This window comes from Cebus imitator, unplaced genomic scaffold (assembly GCF_001604975.1).
Source record: "Cebus imitator isolate Cc_AM_T3 unplaced genomic scaffold, Cebus_imitator-1.0 Scaffold75, whole genome shotgun sequence".
NCBI lineage: Eukaryota > Metazoa > Chordata > Mammalia > Primates > Cebidae > Cebus > Cebus imitator.
Genome location: NW_016107390.1, coordinates 7,451,397 through 7,474,306, shown reverse-complemented (window position 1 = coordinate 7,474,306; position 22,910 = coordinate 7,451,397). Strand labels below are relative to the sequence as shown.

Sequence of the window (22,910 nt, the reverse complement as noted above, 5' to 3'; positions counted from 1 at the left end):
TTTGGCTGTCACAACAAAATACCACAGACTGGGTGGCTTAAACAACGGACATTTCTATCTCACAGTTCTGGAAGCTGGAAATCCAACATCAAGGTGCAGGCAGAGTTGATTTCCGGAGAGGGCTCTCTTCCTGGATTGTAGACAGCCACCTCATCACTGGGTCTTCACATAGGTTTTCCTCTCTGTATCCACAAAAAGAGAACTCTGATTTATCTTCCTTCTTTTGCAAAGACACCCACCCTACTGGATTAGGACCCCACTGTTGGGACTTCATTTAACTTTAATTACCTCCCTAAAGGCCCTGTCTCCAAATAAAGTCACATGGTGGGTTAAGTCTTCAAACTATGAATTTTAAAAAACACAATTCATCCGTAATATCAGTTTCACCTAGTTCCTCCACTCGGTGCAGTAAGTGACATTTGCCCTCACCTTTTCTGAGTATCTCCCACTCTCTGGAAGCTCCTTGGTGTCTAGTCTTTAAAGTACATGGATGCATCTGCCTCATCTTGGAGTCCTGCTTGCCATGCAGCCCATGGACTGAGAGCATCGTAGTTCTGCTTCCACACAGGGCCAGCCTCTCCGGACTGGAGTTCTTTGTGCTTCAGAGAGCATGGCCTGTGCTACTGACGCCTGCTTCCCTGTGACCAAAGACAAAATTATGACAAGTTTAGTTTCAAGACCTAATTGGCTTTTATTTGCAATTCTAGAATGAGGCAACGCATCATCCTATGAAATAGAAGGGATGTTCTGCTGAGCTGAGCAGAGGGAGTTGGCTTTATGAGCGGTAAAGGGCTGAAGAAAGCAGAGACAGGGGACACAAAGCAGAGTGGTGGTTTCAGGGCAACTCTCCTAACAGGGTTAACGCCGAGTGGACTTCCTTGTGACGCATTCTCAGGTAAACTAGGCCCGCTCCAATTGGTTGCTGTGAAGTTCCTGTTGTTTGGAAAAGTGACCCATGTCCAAGTTCAGTTTGATGATGTCATGGTGAGCACAAGTGACTCCACTCTGGTTTGGCCGGGTCTGCGGGGGGCTCGCGCAGGACCTCAGTCTAAAACAATGGCATCCCATAAACTTTGTTCAATATGAGCCAGTTATCCTCTCAACGTGCTGCCACTCAGCCAGGCGACTGTCTGACGGGAGTTCCTGGCCGAGCAGATAGATCTGTGCTCCTTAAAAGCTCTACCTCGCCTTCCTTGCACCCCTAACCTGCTCTCCCCTCAGTCAGTGTCACCCTAAGTAAGTGAGGCTAGTGGCATAGACCCCCCAGTCACAGATGGGTCTCTTAGGCCCCCCTGCAGGAGATCTCCGGTCAGGCAGATGGAAATTCATTCATGCACCTGAAGGGGGTTGGGTCAACACTTTACACATTCTGAAGTTTCTAATATTCCTTCTGATCAGGTATCATTTTGAGTCCTATTGCTTCTTCAGAGGAAGAAAAGTATGAGTCCACGGTCACTTCTGGCTCAGCCTGTATCTGACTCAATTTTCTATTACTGCCTGTCTGTGTTAAGTAAAATAGTTCATTGAGCTGCATGCATATTTAAGCAATCAGGGAAATTTGACCCAAAAGTTCAACAAATGTATAAAAGCCTATAGGAAAGATTACTGGAAAGCTCAGGTAATAACATGAGATGGCTGTGGGGAGTATTTTCTGTGTTAAAATGCTCATTGAAGAAACTCGTATGGTAAAAATATCAGTAAGACACAATCACCATGAGCTTAGACATATGCAGACCTGCTAAATCAAAAAGAGATCCTTTTGTGAATGTGTTATTTGTAGCGAGGCTTGAAGCACAGAGCAGATGAGAGGTGTCTAGGAGCTTTTCTTCCTGCCAGTCATCTTCTGGTTTGCATGGAAGGAGAGGCAATGTGATTGCTGTGGAATTCCGTACTTCGCTCCCAGAGCCTAGCGCTCCTCACGGCTTCATTCACTAACCGTGATTTCCAGACACAGCCTGTCCAACCGATGCCTGGAGATGACTCCTGGCTGAAAGGAGGTGGGCGAGATCACACCCTGTGTTTATCACGTTGGTAAGAGCTTCATGGTAATTCATACATCCCGATTCCAAACCCACAAGGCCAGAACAACTGTAGACCACTTCCCCTTTCCCCTCAGAAGGTTTGCTGAAAAATCAGCTCACCATAAGGCACATTGATAGGAGGAAAGTCTTTATACATTTATTCCTACAGTTCACACAGGGAGAATCACAGAACAATTACCCAGTATCCCGGTCGGGGGTACAGATGCTTATATATACTACTCCTCAGGGAAGAGGAGGTAGGAAGTGTGGGTGATGCTAGGCGGATAGTAAATAATTTTTAGGGGAATTTAATGGGCTTGAAGAATATACCAGGGTCTGGGGCAAAGTCTGTTGGGACCACAGAGCAGATGGTGATTTGTGAGAAAAAGTCTATCCAGATATGTTGACAGACTTTGGTACTTCAGTCTTCCCTCCTGTGATGTGTTCAGTTAATGGAAACTCGGGAAAAGGACCAGAGATTATCACTTTCTTCTAAGGTAGGTCCAGATTTTAGGCAGATACGGGAAGTTCAGGAACAATCTCATCCTGTGCTTTGGGAGAGATGTTGCTAGGGGGAGAAGGGTGATTAGAGAGACTTTGAGGCTTTTTCAGTACAGTATCTACAAAGTGCCATATTTTGGGGTATTGGTTTGTGAGCCCCAGCAAGAGGAATATGCCACGTTGGCCTTCAAGACAACAAAACGAGTGGCCAAAAGTTGTGCCCTTGCTGTTCTGCATTCCAGAAAAAAAATTGCATTTCTGTCTTTTTTTCTTTTTCTATTATTTATTTATTCTGAGATAGAATCTCCCTCTGTTACCCAGGCTGGAATGCAATGGTGCGGTCTCGGCTCACTGCAACCTCCGCCTCCCAGGTTCAAGAGAGGAAATGTAAAAGATATACGTGAAGACCCAAATCCAGCAGTTGCAGTTTCCCCACAGTTACAAAGTGGCAAAGAAATAGACTAGAACCTTGGTCTTCAAAGAAAGAAAGACATAAATATCAGAAATAATTTTTCGCCAGGTACTCAACAGTTCAAGTCTGAAAGTTTATAAACCAATGGTAGAAAGTTTGCCACAGATTTATGCCAAAATGAGAGATTATCCTCCTACATAACCTAATAAGCTCTAACATTTGTGCAGCATTTTATCAATTTCAAAACACTATTTCCTACACTATCTGATCAGGAAGAAAGCCCAGAGAGACACAAGAGGTAATATCCCTCAGGAAAGTAGGCTCGGAGTCAAGGGCATAATCTCATTCAACTAGGAATATAAAAACCAAGAGCCTCACAGAATTATAGAGAAGAGACTTCCAGGTACCATCTAGCCGGACCTGGTGCCTTGAGCAGAATGGTAGCTAATGTGGCTAAGACAGTTGACAAGCCAATTCTGATCAATTCCCCCAAACTTGGTCTGGGGAGGCCGCTTGTGAACCCTGGCACCCAGCCCAGTGTCTGCTGGTTTCCTGTGCATTTTGTTCATTCAGCATTGGGACTGTCATGCCTTCATCCCTGCTCTCTGCCCTCTCAGCCTCAAGTCAATATCGTCAGAAGGATGTATTATTGTGTTGTCAGAAGGATATATTACTGCAGATTCTCTAAAACATTTTAATGTAATCACTTATTAATTTGATGAAGTCGTCTTTCATCTTTCATTGTTTTCATTCATTGAAAGTCATCTTTCATTGTTTCATAATTGTTCAGAAATGGTTAAAAACGTCGGATAAGGATTAAATAAATGATTTTTCTCATCAGGGAAGTGGTTTATGTGAGATTTTTCCAATAGGAATTGCCAAAAAATCAGACAACTCAATAGCACAGAAGACCCTTTTGTGATGTCTTTTTTAAGTAAAATGACAAATTTGGGGAAAAAATAGTTTTCCAAAAAGAATTAGCAAGAAAACTGGCAAGCAGATAGAATGTCAGATGATGCTGAAAGAGTGACAAATGCAGTCAAGGAAACTATAACTGTGTAACTGTGGGCGGAATTAGATCAGATGCTGACCTTTCACAAACACCTAAAGAAAACAGCTCTCGAATAATAACTGTGGAAAGGCGCCTTCAGGGTCCCCCTTGTGCCCATGGCTGTGACTTGGGAGCATGTACATGACGTCTGCTACCAGGCACAGAATGCCAGGCTGCTGGCGGTGCCCCCATCCCGTCAGCGAGGCTGCATTTCACTCCAGCTCCTTGTGCGATTACATCACACATCTTTGTTCTCCACTCTAAAATACAACCGCTTGTTTTGTATCTTGAATCTAGCATACAGAAGCTTTGCAGTTTCCTCACCAAAAATGCCATGGTGTGAGCCATTGCAGGGAACAACAGTCAGCAATAGGAAACGTAATGCCTTCATCCCTGCTATGGGATCCACCCCTGCTTCATCCTTCCTCCGTGTTGGTCAGGCTGGCCGTGAACTCTTGACCTCAGGTGATCCACCAGCCTCAGCCTCCCAAAGTGCTGAGATTACGGGTGTGAGCGACCATGCCTGGCCGATGAGCATAATTTTAAAGTTTTCACAGAGCAATTCACAGACGGATCCCATGGATCCTCCTCCATTTAGGACTCAGATTGCACAAGGTAGACTCAGTGACTTCAGTCGAGGTGTTTCAATGTGCAAATGGAGACTTCTTCCCTTGCTTCGTATAAGACTATCCAGTCCCAATGTTTGATACTTGTACAATGCCAGTAGGCGTTCATTTCTTGCGGGCATATCATCACAAAGTTAGGTGAAAATGATTTTTTTAAAAAAATCTCTTACCTACAGATAAGCAAAAGATAATTAATGAATATATTGATTTTTTTCTCCCTATAAGAGGGAAAAGCAGTCTAAAACAATTTGCATATCTGTTAATTAGGATCATGTTTGTGTTTCTGTATCCTTAGAATTACGATTACCTTAACAAGAAAATACTGACCAAAAGTGAGCCTTGTAAAACAGAATTAGCTGTTAAGAACATATCTAGAGTAGAGGGGAAAACAATTAACATCTATGAAAATACTCATCAGTTATAAAAAAAATTAGAGTAACATAGGACAGACTAACACAGGTATTGACAACAGGTATAAACAAAATTGTAGCCAAGGAATTCTAGTGGCTTTGTCTGAAAGATTCTTCCTCCTTAAAGTATTTCAGATCCAATACCTTTGTTATTTCTTTCAGCTATTCCAATGAGGGCTGATTCCTTCCAATAAAACCTGCAACGCCAGCTTTCTCAATTTTAGCCCATCTTCACAGTGGCAATCCTCCTTGGCAGTTTGTGTATTCATTCATGTGTTTAACATATATTTACTGAGCACCTGCCAGTGCAAGAGCTGTGATCAGCCCTGGGTTAGTCGTGGGCAAAGCAAACTTCTTCAGGCCTGCCCTTATGGGACATACAGTCTGGTGGATGCCTCTTTATTTCTGAGAAATTCACAACAGCTTCATTGTAGTGATTGCTCTGTGAAAACTTTAAAACCATGGTCATTGGCCAGGCACAGTGGCTCACACCTTTAATCTCAGTGCTTTGGGAGGCCAAGGCTGGCGGATCACCTGAGGTCAGGAGTTCAAGACCAGCCTGACCAACATGGAGAAACCCCCATCTCTACTAAAAACACAAAAATTAGCATGGTGGCTGGTGCCTGTAATCCCAGCTACTCAGGAGGCTGAGGCAGGAAAATTGCTTGAACCTGGGAGGCGGAGGTTGCAGTGAGCCAAGATCATGCCACTGCACTCCAGCCTGGGCGACAAGAGCGAGACACCATCTCAAAAAATAATAATAAAAAAATCATGGTTATTAATATTTTACATCATCTCACTAGCATTCTTCTCATCTATTCAGGCCAGTACTGTCTAATCTAGCCTAGAGAACATCCATCCCTGCTCCACTCTCTACATCATTTATTTCTCAACTTTTGTGATTTTTATATGCACAGTACAAATATGCCAAGTGCCCTCCCTCTCTCTTTGCCTTCAAATCTTATCTCATGGTACCTTGAAAGTGCTGCTCAAAAATTCCTTCTTCTATGAAGTTCTCACTTGACTTCAGCGATCCTCACAGTACACTTAGCACTGCTATATGGCTATAAGTTCTCATGGTGTATGTATGTTATTATCATTCTGTGACTTTGAGCTTTAGAATTACTCATGATCTGAACAGATATTGGTATGCCCACGTTCATAGCAGCATTATTCACAATAACCAAAAGACAGAAGCAAAAGTGTCCATCAATGGACAAATAAATATGTAAAATTTAATATACACATACAATGGAATATCATTCAGTCTTTAAAAGGAGGGGAAAAAAATTTTGAGACAGGGTCTTGCATTTTTTTCCCAGGATGGAGTGCAGTAGTGCAATCATAGCTCACTGCAGCCTTGAACTCCCGGGCTAAAGTGATCCTCTTGCTTCGATCTCCCAAAGTGCAGGGATTACAGGTATGAAACACTGCACCTGTCCCGGAAGGAAATTCTGATACATGCAACAACATAGATGAACCTTGAGGACATTATGCTAAGTGAATAAGCCAGTCACAAAATGACAAATACTATATGATACCATTTTCACGAGGAACATAGAGTAGTGGAATTTGTAGAGTCCAAAAATAGAATGCTGATTGCTGGGAACTTGGGAGAGGGAAAAGGAGTAGTTACTGTTTAATGGGTAAAGAGTTTCAATTCTGCAAGATGAAAAATATTCTAGAGAAGGATGTATATCATTGTGAATATAGTTAATGCCACTGAATTTGACACTTAATGGTTAACGTGGTGAATGTTATGTTACATGTATTTTACTACAATTTTTTAAATGTTTTTTTAAAATCACGTATGCTCATCCTCCTCTTCCCCATTTGGTTGTAAGGAATTGAAGAGATGCCACATTTTGCTGTCTTATAGTCCTTGTTGCCATTTATTCTCTAAACATAGAAAACGTTAGATGAGTGTAAATGTGCTCCATAGGCATACTTGAATATGAGTGTACAGTGACTATCTGAGAGAAAGAGAAAGAAAAAAGAGGAAAAGTTCTCCAGCATCAGCGCACCTCTGGTTTCAGTAGTATGTGGTAGTCATGTTCTGGATGAAACCAAGGTCAATGTAGCCAGATGTGAAGGAGAGGACTGTGGCAAGGAACCAAATATGCAGAAAATGACCTTAATCTACAGGAATGGAAAAATGAAAAGTATCAGGAAAAGCAACCAAAAGAAAAGCTACAGGATTAACGTGGAGGGAGGGCACTTTGTTAAATAGATTTTTGATAAAAGGTAGAAGCAAATATAATCCTGAATGAGAAAAACCTATGAGCAATGTACGAAATATGGATAAAATAAGATGGAAGAAAATGCCTCAGTCTGTTGAGGGAAAATGCAAGAAAATATCATTTCTACAATAGAGGAAAAGACATGAATCAATGAAAATAATAATATTTCTTTCCAGGCCAACACTAAACATAAGTTGCAGAGCTGGCCTGTGGTGGAACTCACAAGTCTTATTGGCAATATATGTGAGGGGACAAAAAGCAACATATGGAGAAATACAAAAATACACTCCCTAGAGATACTGCCTCTTCAGATGTCAAGAAAAACCTGGATGAAGTGAAGCAAGAGTGGCACGCTGCAGAGTTACAAATTCAAGGCCACCCACAGAACCAAACATTAACGCTTAGGTAACTTAGGACTGAAATAGCCCCTTTCTTTTATGACTTCAGTTGAAGACTCTAGGGAGGGAAAACAGAGAATTTGGATCATTCTGTGATGCTTAATGACTCCACCATTGAAACAGGACTCCAAAGTGGGAGAAGGAACTGACTCCCTGCCTGGTTTCTGTCTCCCCAGGTGGAGCTGGTAGCTTGGGCAGCCTGACAGCTGGTCCACTCCTCTGTCCTATGCCGGGATCATCATGACCGTAGAGATTGCATCCCTGTTTTGCATCCTTGTTACATAACTCAGTTCCTGGTAGATTGTAAGTACACAAGAGGTGTTTTTTTAATTAAAAAAATGGATGGCTGAATAGAAGAATGGACAAACTGCCTTTTTGTATTCTGGCCACTGTTGATGTGTGACCTCGATTAGGATATTTTAACTCTGTGTTTCTCAGTTTCCTCATTTATATGTTGAAGGTAATGATAGTTCACCTACCTCACAGGCTTCTTGAAAATTAGATAACATAGGGTGGGTGAAAGGTCTAGACTAGTGCCAGAAATAGCATGTTTCACTAACTGTTACCTATTCCTCATGTTACTTTGGCTACGTGATCGTATAAGCTTCATGAGCATCATATATTTTACAATGCACAGAGAATTTAAAAATCTTATAAATGCAAATCTAACCCATGAAAAGAAATTCAACATAGTTGCCACCCAGCAATAAAACCTTACCTGTTCATGAATTCATTCAAGGCAGTAAGTCATATTGAAGTGCAAAAATTTTTACAGTATCTAAGTATTAAACCCTAGAACAACTTTAATGTATTTTAAATGAAAGCATCATTCTAAAGTGCAGCATGTAATTATTTACATTCTTTTTTCTAACATGGGAGATAATTTAACTTTGTGTTTCAGATTTCTGCTCTGATCATAAATTATTTATCCTTCAACAGATATTTAACACCTACTGTGTTCTAGACACACGGGATGCAATGGTGAAGTAAACACAGCTCCTGCTCCCTTTGAGATTATATTTCTATTAGGAGAAATGACTACACACACACAAATACACACATACATAAATACACACATGGCGACACACAGAGATACACATACACGGATATTCACACATATAGACACATACATACATAGACACACACACATAAATATACATGTGAGTATACATACACATAGATACATACACAAATGGATATATATACACCTGTATATATGTACACACACATAGATACATTCATAAATACACCCCATAGATACACAAGCATAAATATACACGTGGGTATACCTACACATAGATATATACACATATAGATAGATATACACCTTTATATATGTACACACACATAGATACACACAGGTGTATATGTACACACACTTATACACACACACAATGTCATGGGACAATAACTGCCATGAAGAAAAATGGTGACAAAGGCTAGAGCATGTTTAAGATGGCTTATATAGTATATTCAGGGAGGGACAGTCTAATATCATAACATTTCAGCAAAGAACTGGTTGAAGTGAGGGTGCTCCCTGGGAAGGGACCAGGTTAATGAAGACAAACGAGGAGGTGCAGGAGCCTGAGGTGGGAGCATGTTTGAAGTATTCCAGGAACAGCATAGATGCAGTGTGGACAGAGAGCACTGTGCAAGGGCGGAGGAGTGTGAGAGGTGATGGGGAAGGCCGCTGGGAGCCAGGATATCAATGCAGATTTTGCTCTGAGAAAAATGGAGGCTATCAGAGGGGTCCTGTGCTAAGGAGTGATGTGATCTGAGTGACGTTTTGGAAGTGTCGTTCTGCCTGCTGTGTGGAGAGCAGATGGGAGGAGGTCTGAGATAAACAAAGGAGATCACTTAAGAGACTTTCAGGAAATGGTCATGTCTTGAACTAAAATTCTGGGCAAATTTAAAGGAAAGCCAAAGAGACCTGCTGATGGATGGGATGTACTAGGGGCTAGATGCGGCTGTGTGTGATCTGCAGCAGGTGTGCAGACACTTGCTTTCTTGAAATGTCCTTGATCCTGCTTTTGTTGCTGTTACTGCTTTTGCTTTGTTTAAATTTCATTCCATCTCTGTGATTAAAGCAGAGTGAAGTTAATGAATCTCTGTGGTGAAGTGGATGGTTTAACTGTATATATGAGTACAACTGACAATTCTAAGTCTGATTCCAACAATGGGAATGTTGGCCCTTCTGAGCTTCAGTTTCCTCAATTATAAAGTAAGAAAAACCTGCTAACTTTGCAAGTCTGTGCCTCTCCTATCGAAAGCCATAGTATTGATGTCAGTTTGATCAAAGGCTTTCCCAGTTGGTATAGCCCGCTGGGACTGGGAAGGAATTAGTTCAATTGGCTACAAGGACTGATTTAAAAAAAAAAAAAAAAGAAAAGAAATTTTAAATTTTTTAGGTTCATTAGCTTGGTTTTCATTGAGATCAAGGATTATTCCAGCAACTTGAGGGTTGTAAAACACATGCTGTTTGTTACTGTATTTTACTTTCCATATCAAAAAAGCATGTATTTTCAGATAAATTTTAATATATCAATCTTCAGTGTTTCATTTTATAACGGCCTTACTAAAAATTATTTGACTCGTGGTCTTCAGGTTGGGGAGGGCTAGGACAGAGAGCACAGCAGAGTGGCTAACGCAGGGTCTCAGAGGCAGACCATCTTGATGTGAACCCCAGCTCTGCCGCTTACTGTGTGACGTTGGAAAAATTACTCACCCTCTCTGTGCTCAGTTTCTCTATCTCTAAAATGGAAGGAACAGTAGTATTTCCGTCAGAGCCTCAGAATTGCTAGGATAATCAAATGAGTTAATGTCCAATAAGCACTTAGAACATTGCCTGACACATAGAAACACCAAATAAGACCTCCTGATAATTATTATTTTTTATCTCTAATACTGTACCTACCTCTACTTTTGAAGAATTTGAAAAATACTCGGTATTTGAAATCTCCGCAATTATTTCAAGGAATTCTTTTTAATGGCAGAATGATTCCTGGGCCCTGGAACTGTCATTTAAGATGGACTGTTTGTGAAATGTGCGTTTTTAAAACACCATGGATTTTCACATCGGAAAGATTCTTGGTTAATCCTGCCCTGTTCACTTAGGATTAAGTGAACTTAGGTTGCTGTTAGGATTAAAGGAGGTAAGACACGCAAAGTGCTATAAGATATATTAATATTACATTCTTTTTTTTTTTTTTTTTGAGACAGAGTCTTGCTCTGTTGCCCAGGCTGGAGTGCAGTGGCGTGATCTCAGCTCACTGCAACCTCCACCTCCCAGGTTCTTGCAATTCTCCTGCCTCAGCTTCCTGAGTAGCTGGGACTACAGGTGCACACCACCACAACTGGCTAATTTTTTGTATTTTAGTAAAGATGGGGTTTGACCGTATTGCCCAGGCTGGTCTCAAACTCCTGAGCTCAGGCAATCTGCCTGCCTCGGCCTCCCAAAGTGCTGGGATTACAGGCGTGAGCCACCGTGCCCAGCCTAATACTACATTCTTTGCCTCTCCACCCTCAGTCAAAATATGTGTGACTTAAAGCGGTGTATGTGAAATTTGACATGATACATTCAGAATTCAGAAATGAAATGTCTGTGGAACATGCATGGATAAGAGTTGCTTACAAGAAACAGGGCCATCAATGGTGACATTGTCCCTGTGAGCAAAGAGGACGGATGATGTTCCTGAGCTGTGACCACGGCTAGGCTCCCATGCCCAGTCTCTGCAGGACCAACCTACAGCCTCTCACCCCCCTGAAACAACCATAGTTTTGACTGGTGATTACTCAGTCCTAACTTCAGAACATTAAGTATCACTGGGCTGAGGGGGTGGAAGCTTCCCGAGATTTTCAAAATCGGCTTTCTTTGTGATTTTTTTTTAATGTGGCTTTATATTTTAAAAGTACATTTAAGAAAGGGCAGTGCCATATAACATTTCGTTATTATTGACTGCTTTGTCACATGTCACCAAGAGGTAAAAACAGCATTGCCAGGGCGTAAGGACACAGGGCCAACCCGAATGCACCCTCACCAGTCAGGAGGTGCCGACTCAGTCATTTTTCCTCTCCATTTTCTATAAATGGAAGATATTGAACGAGATGGTTTCTAAGGTCTTCATTCCATCTATAATCCTTTGATGTAGGAACATCAGAGGAAGCTCCTGGTGGCCTCCCCCACCAGCCTGGACAGAACAGGAGAGCGGCCAGCTGGTGAGCCTTCCTCAAAGCCCTGTCTGCCAAGGGCCTTGCCAATGCCCTCTTGATTGATTCAGGGAACACAGCATCAGAATACTGTAAGGAACCAGTTTTCCTTGACTTGTTTAATACCTTTCTATTTCAGACCCTATCATGCTAAGTGTTCTGGCCATTTTAACAGACATAAGTAGAAAAATGAGAACTCATCCTCTAATTTTGTCTGTGGTTATAGGAAGAATATCAGACTGATGGCACTGTTGAGAGTCTTAAGAAAAGAGATAGTTTATCATTTCAAGGGTAGCCTGGCAAATATCTATCCTCTGGAAATTAAATCAGAAGTTCAGTTGCAAATGGCCGGCCTGGGGGTGCCTGACCCAGACATCTAAGTGCCACATGAAAGAGAAGGGTCTTTGGCCAATAGCATCCTGGAACACCATTGGCTAATTGTCCTGGCCATGAAATCAGGTGTTATACAGATAAAAGCCAATATGTTTGTGTTTTATCGGGAATTAGGCAGTAAGGCTTTTAAGCAGTTAAAAATTATTATTTTCCTCCTAGAAGCATCCTTCCCAAAAGGCGAACAGGCATTTGCATGCTTTATGTGATGTGTTTTCTCTGTGTATTTACTGAAAGTCCATCACACTTCTGCCTCAGTAGTCATGCTTATTTTTTGGTTTATGACCTTTATGGAAATGAAGAAAGTAATTAACTCTACCTGCCTGTGGTCTGGGACAGAAGCTGTCACTGAATGTTTTACAGTAAAATTGCTTGAGAGGAAGCAGCTGCATTTTTCTGCATGGTTCCTCCATTGCTCAGCCAGCCCCCTGACTTCTGGAGGAAGTCCTGCTTTTTCATGGGTTCGTAGCCAGCCAGTTACCTCTTGTCATATTTTTGTTCTTCCTTTATAATTTCAGCAAACTGAGAAAAAAAAAAAGCTGCCACAGTATGCAGAAAGCAAATTGGAGTCCGGTGCTGGCATTAAGCACATCTATATTTCCATGGCAAATTGTTCCATTTTGAATGACTTTCTTAGCAAAATCCCTAGTGCTTGTCTTCATTCTTAGAAATGGAGGCAGCCTCCACTGGAGTCATTCCTTACTTGAACATGCTAAGAAGCCCTCCTAGCCTTCCTTAGCAATAGAGAAACTGTTAGCAGAAAGGGGTCCTGATCCAGGCCTCAAGAGAGGGGTCTTGGATCTCACGTAACGAGTCCACAGTGCAAAGCAAAAGTAAGTTTATTAAGAAAGTACAGTGGTGAAAGAACAGCTACTCCACAGACAGAATAACGCATTCCCGAAAGTAAGAGGAAGAACACGTTCCTCCCAGGTACAATACTTGTTTCTATACAGGATAAAAAAAGATCATGGGCCAGGAGCAGTGGCTCACACCTGAAATCCCAGCACTTTGGGAGGCTGAGGCAGGTGGATCATGAGGTCAGGAGTTCAAGACCAGCTGGCCAACATGGTGAAACCCCATCTCTTCTAAAGATACAAAATTTAGCTGGGCATGGTAGTGCATGCCTATAATTCCAACTACTCCGGAGGCTGAGGGAGGAGAATTGCCTGAACTGGGGCCTGGGGGGTGGAGGTTACATTAAGCCAAGATCGCACCACTGCACTCCAGCCTGGGCTACAGAGGGAGACTCCATCTGAAAAAGAAAGAAAGATCATGGGGAGACGTGCTGCGATACGTGGGTTTGTGATGAAGGATTAATTTTCTTAATTACTATGTTTTGCACATATCGATATTGTTATCTTTAGAGCAAAAGTAGGAATGCTTCTGTTCTCAAGATATTGGGGTATCAGGACACTCCTAAGTCTGGGTCTGTTTAGTAAATGTTATCAACCCGTTTCCTTCACCGTAAACATCTGCAGGGTAGCAATAGCTAACTTTCTAGGAATACAGCCCATCAAGTCCCAGCCCTACTTGTCCTAGCCCTCACTCAAGATGGAGTTGCTTTGGTTCGAACACCTCTGACGAAACCACCTCTGGGCCCATTGTGCAGATTTCATAAGCTACAAAGCCTTGTGTCTCAGTCCTCACAGACACTTTAATGAAGCTCAACTTCAGTACTGACTTGAATTTGTTGTCTACCTCCCTTGTTGTATGTATGGACCCAGGCTGGACCAGAAGTGAAAATAACTTGGTCACTTCCCTTAGAAGTGAGGCTTGTTCCTTGCATCAACTTTATACACTTCCTCTTTCCCTGCTTGGGATAGGATGTTTCCAAGCAATCTCCTTGACTGCTCATGCAAGGAAATGCTGGCTTTGTCCTACAACCAGGATGAATCGAATCTAGACTCAGGCTTGATGTCCATGGAAACCAAGGAAAGAACCAGGTCAGAGGAAGAGTTTCTCAAACTCCTCCTGGGGGTGACTTCCAGAGGAGCGTCTTTCTGGGTCACACATCTTGTCCTTTGGCCTTCACACTACATTTCAGTGGAGGCCAAAACCAGGACTCAACAAAGGAGGCTAGTACTCTCAGACTCGGGGGTTCTCAGGGGACTTTGGCCTCTACCAAAGCCTCCTAGCCTTCCTTAGCAATAGAGAAACTGTTAGTGGAAAGGGGTCCTGATCCAGGCCTCAAGAGAGCGGTCCTGGATCTCATGTAAGGAGGAATTCAGGGTGAGTTCACAGTGCAAAGCAAAAGTAAGTTTATTAAGAAAGTACAGTGGTGAAGAACCAAAACCTCATTGTGACCAGCAGAGGAATTCCCACGTGCCAGGCTGAGGAGAACTTTTTTATTACCGCACCCCGCAGGAGGGGACAAGCTTCCTTTGATAACTGAGTGTGGCAGATGCCCTGGTGGGGTCTGAAGGCTCTGGCTTGGGATTACTTCAGCATAAAATTGCCTCATTACCAAGTCCTTCTGGTACTTTTGGAGCTCAGCTCCCTTGGGAAGTGTCCAAATCAAAGCTACCTTTATACCATACTCCTTTGTGTCCTTCTGTCCTGAATAGTGAGATTATCGGGTACACCCAACTGCTCCTGCACTTCCTTCCTGCTCAATTTAAATCAACAGTGAGCTGTTTTTCTTCTTGACGAAGAGCCAGTCTATACAAGAGCAGCAGGAAGATGACTTTCTATCTGTATGCAAATAGATACATAGCTGAGTGCTCTCCAATCCCTGGGAAAAGACCCTTTTAACTAAATGACTTACGCGTCTGCTTCTGCATGTATAAAATCAGTGGCTTGGTGACAAATAACCTCAGTCCCCTTCTGGTTGCATAATTCCACATCACAGACACAACACACACACACACACTGGGGAGGACAAAATTTGCAACACATTCAACAACGAGAGAAAAAACAAAGTAGTACATGTTTAAATGTTCAGTAAATATGCAGCTCCACACCATAATACTCATGTTTTTTGTCAACTTAGTATCAATTAAGTTGACAACTTATTCCCTCTCTCCCTGCACCGTAGACCTTTAGGCAATAAAAATACCCACCCACTAAGCAATCCCCAAAGCATTCTGCACTTACCTGCTCCTGACAGCCGAGTTGATACAGTCCCCACTTATCCAAATGCTCTTTATCCTCTACTTTAGGTGAATCCCACTCAGTCTTCAAAGACCTGCCCAGTCGTCACCTCCCCTGAAGGCAGAAAGCGTAGCTGTCTGAGTATTCATGGCTTCTTGCTCAGACCTACAGTGCGACCCTTGAAATACAGAAGCATGGCTTACTGTGCATGTGGCTGCCTCCACTAACTAGACTGAGCACTGTTCAGATTTCACTGTTTTCTGCCCCACAATCTAGTACCACACTCAATGTAACTAGGTTCTCAATGATACTCACTGGGTACAACTTGAATATATTTTCTTAGGGAAATGTTCTTCACATGTCTATATTGAGGCTTAAGTTTAACGCATATACTTGGTTGTATGTCTAAACTCAGCGGTACAGGAAAAGCAAATAGAATATGAGTGAGCTTTTGGTTCAAGGCTGAGCGATTCATTTTCATTACTTGGAGATTTTAGAGGATCAGTTTACTGACGATTCCGGTAATGGGGCTGGAGGGACAAATCATGTTCTACCTTAAATTGCCGTTGTGATTTAAACATGTTTCCCCCTATAGCAGTGTTCTGTCTAGCAAAACAATTAAATTACAAATCACACAGAGGTCTCGCTGGCCCACAAGAGACTGGGAAGACCTTCAGTCTTTCCAGATCCTCTGTGCCAGCATGATTTTTATATCTTTTGTTTGAAGATGAACGGAGCTGGCTCTGCCATTCTTCTTTTCTTTTCCCTTTTCTTACTCCTTCCTTCAATGAAGACACTAAGCATGAATCTTATTTTTTTATTTTTGAGATGGAGACTCACTCTGTCACCCAGGCTGGAGTGCAGTGGCACGATCGCAGCTCACTGCAACCTCCACGTCCCGGGTTCAAGCAATTCTCCTGCTTCAGCCTCCCGAGTAGCTGGAACTACAGGCACCTGCCAGCATGCCTGGCTAATTTTTGTATGTTTAGTAGAGATGGGGTTTCACCATATTGGCCGGGCTGGTCTCGGACTCCTGACCTTGTGATTCGCCTGCCTCAGCCTCTCAAAGTGCTGGAATTACAGGCATGAGCCACCATGCCCAGCCTAGCATGAAGCTTTTATAGATTTCTGTAATCCTTCCGTAAGCAACTGATGAGTGCCCACTATGTTCTCTGCACAACTGCAACACAAATAGGGGAGGAAAAAGATTGTTTGGGCAATGCTGTTCAACAGATTATTTTTTCTTCACTTAGAAAATAATTATTTCACATTTCTTGACTTTCTTCTATGGGCAAAGGTACTCTAAGAGACAGAGACTGATAAGGCTTCGTGTTCGACCTCAAAGCCTTTAGAGTTTTAAACAATGGTTTTCAAATTTCAAGTCATGAAATCAACTTAGTGCATTAGGAAGAACATTTGTATTTATTTTGGATAGTACAGAACAGAAGACATCTGAGTAGCTCCCATGGAGTGAGGTAGTAACACATGAAATTTGTTGCTCGGTGTATATTTCCTTTCCATAGGACAGAGTTAAAAATTTAGAAGCCTGCTGATTCAGAAGGATCAATGAACATGGACCTGAATTACTGCATTTCATGTTTTAACAAATTGAGTGGAAGTAGGCGTGGGGGACTCAATGTCAAACTAATAAGCGTCAGGGATCCAAATCACCAACATTGCACCATGTCCCTGACACTTCTTTTGAGTTGATGGAGATACATTTGTAGAAAAGAAAAGATCCACGCTATGTGTGCACAGGCATGGATGGCATTTGATGGGGATGCAGCTGGCTGCAGATTCCAGCCAATCACCTAGTGTGACCTCTTGTTTCAGCTGAGGGGTGTACGGGCTTCATCTTGACAAAGTGTAGTGACCAGTTCCCCAGCCAGCAGTCCACCAGTGAAAAATAGGAACATTTCAGAACTAGCAGGAAATGCCAGTCGCTTGAGTCCTGTCTCTCACAGCTATTTCAAAAAAAAAAAGTCTTATCCTCAGACTGAGAAGGTGTAGCTTCAGAGGAGGTGTGTTTTTCTCCATTCTGTTACATAATTAAGCATCGGAACCTGGCATCATGTTTGCTGAATGGAGCCATATCAAATCATTTTTTCTGTGTTTTTTTTTAACAGGCAGAATATAAATAAATTTCAATTGATAAAAATACAAGAAACCCTGTGATTATGTTATTGCTATTCCAGTATTTTTCTTGGTTGTGGAGCTGCAATAGAAGTCCTTCTGTCCTTTAATAACAGTATGCTCTGCTAGAAGTGTGGAAGCCAAGCTGATTCCACCATCCCCGTACACAAACCTCGAACCTCCTTTTCACCCAAGAGCAGACCCTTGTAGGTTCCTAGACCACGGTCAATGTGTGCAGGAATTAGTAACACAAGGAAGGTTTCTTCATGTATAAGATGGGTGGAGGGGAGAGGCAGGTATGGGGACAGCATCATTTCCTTCTGTCAGTAATGTATATTAAACATGGTTGCAAGCAGAAAAGAAAAGCAACATTTTGGTTTTGTGCTCCATGGATCACTCACGGAAAGGCTAGCTAAACCGTGACTTGGGAAACTGCTGCTTCTCATGATGTATGAGGCAGGGAGACCATGTCTTTTCTTTCATTTCCGCGCTTGTCCTTTGAAGAGTTTAGAGCCAATAGAGTGAAACATTTGACACATCCTTCATGATTGATAGATCAAGAGTGCAAAAGGAATATCCAAGGGTCTAGGATCACAAAAGGAAAATGAATCTGTAGAAATCATCAAATCCAACTTTTTGTGTCCAGATCTTTTTGTTCCTGACATTACCAGTTGCCTTTGAGCTGGGAAGGACTCGGAGGCAGGGATCAGGTACAAGTCTTCACCTCTTCCTTCTCTCACCCCTGCTATCCTTTATAAGCTGTAAACCCTGACAGACATTTTGATAACAGACATCAATTCCAGAAACTTCATGATTACAATATGTGCTACACGTTTTAAGTTGGACTCTACATAACTTAAGGTGAAGCACAGCAGTAAGCATAGCCTAAGAGTGGTGAACTTGAATTCCAGCAAAATATCTTTCTGCTTAAATACTTAACTACATAAGTAGATAATCACTTCGAGACAAGTCTCCTTCAGAATTTTACATATGGCTGACTTTACTTGTTTATCTCAAATCGCCAGTCTCCTAAAGAGAGTTAGAGTTTGATGCCCTCCTATTTGGGCATCAAATAGGAAGAGTCTCTCTCATCCATTCATTCCTTACCCATTCACTGAGTTTTTCTTCAGTGCACCCTTATTAAGCTGAAACAGGTAAGAGTTCTACCCTCAAAAGTTTACATTGTAGTTGAGAAGATAAATCATGTGCATAGAAAACAATACTAAAAGGCAGAAACAGTAAAACAAAAACACTCTATGGAATTTGCACAAGGAGAGAGAGCACTACAGAAAGTAAGACTCAGAGAAAGATCATGAGGGAAAGTATATATGGATTGAACTGTAAAGGTCAGGACATGTAAAAATGGGAGATAACATTCTAAGTGGTGGATAAGAAGTGCCAGAAGAAGTTCCAGGGAATATTTGGTTAATGGGAAGCAGTTTATTTTGACTAAAGAATGGGATCTAGCCATGAAAGTATGGGATATAGGTTGGAATAGTAACTTTGAGTCATATAATACCAGGCAACAGAACTTCAACTTCATTCTAGGCTATGGGAATCCATGGAAGGTGTTTGGGCAGAAAGGCATGATTTGATCAGAGACAAATGTTTGCGGTGAAAGACTCCATCCTACACCACAAACACCATCTGTTTTCATGCAGTCTTGGACAACTCTACAATATATAGGTATCTTGGTGGCTGTAATTGTCAAACAACACATGGCAAACACATTCCTTCTCTCATTCCTCCTTTGCATTCATAAAACTCATTAAAATTGCCACACCATATTTTGTATGCAAATGATCTTATGTTCCTTACCACAAACCTACAAAGTTTATCCTATTGTATAGGCAATGAGACCCATGCTCAAGGAGGTTAGGTGACTTGTGATCTGGTCACAAAGCTGTTTGGTGATAAAGTAGACTTGGCATCTTCTCCCTTCAGACCTGGGGAATTTCCCATAAAATGACCAGGGTCCCCGTACATAATTCTCATTGTACTACTAACAGCAAGCCCTGTAAAATATCATGGACCCTTCGATGTGTAAAACATTAGAATACATAAAGAAAAGAAAGCTCTTATTGCAAAAATTTTAAAGTGCTTCCCTGGGAAACTGATACTTCTGGAAAATGCAGATGGGTACGCTTTTATATACTCAGCGAAGAATCAAGAAAATTTAAAATAGATTAAGGAAGATGTTAAACAAAGCATCACACCATCTAGAAAATTTAAGCATGGATGGGGACAGGTTTTCTACGAAGACAGGTAAAAAGAAGGGAGCATCATACTCACCCTCAAATACACAGGATGCAAAATATGTATCTTCTTCCATCTGATTGGCCCTTCGGGGCATTTTCAAAATACTTGTTTCTCCAAATGACTCCATCAGATAGACAAGGTAGATATTATTTTCCCTGTGGCAAATAAGAATATCAGGGCTAATGAATTTGCCCTAAATCGTGTTGGGACTGAAACTCGGGTAGGTCTTATAGCTCATAATTCAAAGCTACTTTCACTGCCTCAAGATCTATATCACCATTGAAGATAATTGAGACGATTCAATAGTGTGTTGTTATAGAGTGCATGCAATTAGGACATATAATTCACCACAGTGGTTCTGCATTCTGATCAACCTCATCTTTTAAGTTTTAGTGGGACAGATCTCTGTTGGGCTTTCGGAATGCACTCTGGGGTCTATAAATGAAAGTATGGGACATAGGTTGGAATAGTAACTTAGAGTCACACAGTACCAGGCAAGGGAGCTTCAACTTAATTCTGGATTATGGGAATCCGTGGAAGACGTTAGGCAGAAAGGAAGGATTTGATCAGAGACAAATGTTTGTGGTTAAAGATTCCACGTCAGACCATGATGCTTAGGGGCAACAGCACCATTTATCTTCCTCATGGTTTCATTGTTTTAATATAGTCAAGGTCAAGAGTCCACTTATTTATATCCTTCCTTTATACAGAAAGAGGAAAGGGGAGAGTGGATAGGAAAAGACCAACCAGTACCATAAATGCTTTGGGACGTTTGCTGTTACATTCAGTGGTAGCGGGGAAAGGGAGACTTGTTTTTGCGTGAAGCACTGAGTTGGAGTAGAAGTGAAGAAAAGAAAGGAAGACGGACCCAGGCTAGGTTCTTCTCCCAGCAGGCAAGGAAGAACACCATTCCCTGGCAGAGACTGCATCCAGCCAAGGCCTCGGTTTTTGAGTTGTCAATACAATTTTTTATTAATGTATTTATTATTCATCTAAATGATAATGCATGCATACACTTTTATTCTAGAAACTGTAAATAACAGAGATGGAACTAACATTCTCTGTTGACCAGCACTCAATCTCACTCTTCCCCAGAGCTGACCACATTCATCAATTTTGGATATATCCCTCCAGAAAGTTGTCTGTAAATTTACCTGGATGTGTACATCATGTGTGCATTTAGAAAAGTATAAGTTTACTTTGGTTGGGGACTTTTTTACATCCCATTAAATATATTAAGACGTCAATTACCTTAGGACACTGTGTAAATTAGAGTGCTAACCCCATTAACCTCATTTCTATGCCCCATAACTCATTTAAAAGCTAATCACTGGCCTGCAGCCTGCATATACTTCACAGGGCATTGATTTTGTATTCTTAATAATGCCCAAAGAAGCAATCTTGTTCTGCAATTCCAGTTTAACTCCTAATAAACTGATATTTGGAAGGAAGTGACAGATAATATATACAAAAAATTCAATTCTGTGAGCAAGAAGATGACCATTAGTGTCAAAATGCTGTCTACTGCCCTGGAGGAAAAGGCGTAGGCAGCCGCAGTGCACACCATTGACGTATGGCAGGAAGTTCAATTTAGAACTGTTACTGCACAAAACTGGCCCTTGTTCTGAGATAAAATGTTTTAAAGGTCTCATTTTAAAAACCAAATCAAATGAAATATTTAGGACAATAGAGATATCATTTTTGAATTTCTATACTCTTTCGATAACTTGAATATCGTCAGTTAACATAAGAAAAAAGGTTACCATGGTGTTTTCTCTCCAGAATTTCTAAGATGGTTTCAGTGTGTAGTATGGTATTTGAAAAACTGAGCACCGTCACTGTTTGTTCCATTTCTTTGTGATTAATATTCATTGCTGACACCCTGGCATATGAAGTGATTGTTCCTTGATTCATGGTGCACGTGTGAGCAGCAGCAAACACTGAGAAAGCGTCATAATTTTAGGCCATTTACAAAGACTCAGCTACCAGGGCAGATTGCTCGGAGGCCATCCACCCACATGACACCCTGACTCTCTGCTGCTGTAAAATTGACCCGAGGTGTCTTCTTTAGTAATGAGCAAAGATTAAGAGAGAACATGTAGTGTTGCTTTTCACTGGTCCGTAAGAATTGAGAACGACTTCAAATTTGATAGAGGCTTTGCACACTTAACTTGGATTTTTCTCTTGATATCAGCCTCTCCTTGAATAATAGCAATATGGCATGTGTTAGATACCATATTTAATGAAGTTTCAGAAGCGACTGTGAGCTGCTATGCTCTAGAGATGAATTTAAAAGGAATGTGGGATTTGGTGGGGCATGCTGAATTTTGGTAAAACAGAATTATGTTTGCTACCAATGATCTAGTGGATTGACTGTAGAGTTTTGTTATGTGCAGATTCACAAGCTCTCAGCTGTCTCTAAGGAGGGAAAATAGAAGGTAAAGCTCTATTACCTGTTGACTTGCTATTTTTCATTAGGGCCACAGACCCCAAATTGTTTTTCTGCCATGAAAACAAATCCCATACGATTGGAAAACTGAAAGGCTATGGGACTGGTATCCTAAATCCATTGACAGTTAAGATAAAAATTGGGTTCCAAGATTCAGCTGGCCAAGGGGTCAGGAGCTGACTAGACTTACCTCATTTTCCACCTGGGGTCAGCAACTGAATCCTGAACAGCGGCTTTCAAGGCATCAGCATAACTTGTTTCTTATTTTCCTTTCCAATGGGAAGATGGCTCCAAATGAGAGTTTCCAAAGTCGCAGAAAGTTGTCCCTATCTCTAGTGGCTGAAAACGGGAACAAGGCAGAATGAGGAAGTGACCTGGAGAGAAATTGTACAAAATTAAATTACATAATAAAACTTTACATCTGGAAGGAAACTTAGAATTCATTCATTCTAAGAGGTTCTCAGCTGGTGTGGGGGGGACACCTATATCAAAATCTCCAGCCTGGATAGTTTGAAAATCTGCTCCATATGGTACTGAAATGGGCTGCTCCTTGTTTCATTAATGAGGTTCAGAGATACTGAAAGAATTATTTAGCATCATACAACTTATAACAAAACTAGAAATTGAATACATGGCATCCATCATCAAGTCCTATGGTTACTGTGTATCGTGGAATTATAAAATTTTACTTTCAAATTCCATGTCCTTTTTTTTTTTTTTTTTT

The 22,910-nt window shown here is 41.5% G+C and overlaps 1 protein-coding gene across 4 annotated transcripts in view; it reads left to right on the top strand.

Moving 5' to 3' along the window:
• The window catches only part of CHRM3 (cholinergic receptor muscarinic 3), a 289,205-nt gene that overhangs the window by 184,479 nt on the left and 81,816 nt on the right, over window positions 1–22,910 (top strand). For 3 of the 4 annotated variants that reach the window (XM_017532125.2, XM_017532124.1, XM_037739844.1), the window contains one exon: window positions 7,836–7,962. The exons of the other annotated variant lie outside the window; for it this stretch is intronic. The gene's annotated coding sequence lies outside the window, so the exon portion shown is untranslated. The remainder of the gene's footprint in view (window positions 1–7,835; window positions 7,963–22,910) is intronic. 4 annotated transcript variants of the gene reach the window in all.